Consider the following 860-nt stretch of genomic DNA (forward strand, 5'->3'; position numbering starts at 1 on the left):
ATCAGGAAAGTATCTAGAAGAAAGAGATCTGGAAACACAAAAAACCATTTAGAACCCAGAGAGTTTTCTGGCTCTTTCTGTTATCACTATTTCTTTCTGAACATCTGTGCAATACCTTTCTCTTGGCGCCCTGACCCACCTGGTCCTGAGTCCACATTACAAGGGAAGGCTGGCTCCACAGCAGCCAGGATTGCATGTAGCAGTTCTCTCTGACTGGTCCAGTTTATCGGATACTCTCTCCAACTCTGGTCTTCTGTAGCCAGGAGGGCAGGTTCACCCCTGGGGATCAGGGAGGCAGGGCTGTTGAGAGGACTGTTGTGAGCAGACACTCAAAAAATTGTCCCCTATAGTAAGCAATTAGTCATTAAAACAGTCACGTGTGGACATGTGGCCAGTGTTCTTATTTTTTAGGCCTACATGCCTAAACCCTAAGTACTATTCATATGGAATATGTTGGCATAAAATTGAAAACAAAACAAAAAAACCTGCCTGTTAGTTCACATATCCCCCACTCCCTCTTTATCTCTGGTAATTACCAAATTTTGGTTCCCTGTCTCTTCAGCTCCTTTCAACACTGCCCTGACTCTGTCAGAGACCAAGACACACCATTTCCCAGACACTGAGTAACTTTAAAGTAAGCTACCCTGATTGGCATAGAACGTTTAAGCTGGAACAAGAAATGATCTTACTCAATTTCTTTCTTTTAGAGATGAGAAGATGGGTCCATGAGTAATTTATAAATAGGGTTAGTAAATGCTTTGTGGGCATAGAAATAAAAATTGCACCCCTGTGTTTCTAGAATGAGGAAAGGAATGTGGACATTTGGGTATGATGCAAAGAGCAATAGATTTGGGGACCAA

The sequence above is a fragment of the Trichechus manatus genome, unplaced genomic scaffold, assembly GCF_000243295.1.
Source record: "Trichechus manatus latirostris isolate Lorelei unplaced genomic scaffold, TriManLat1.0 scaffold00037, whole genome shotgun sequence".
In the NCBI taxonomy this organism is placed as follows: domain Eukaryota; kingdom Metazoa; phylum Chordata; class Mammalia; order Sirenia; family Trichechidae; genus Trichechus; species Trichechus manatus.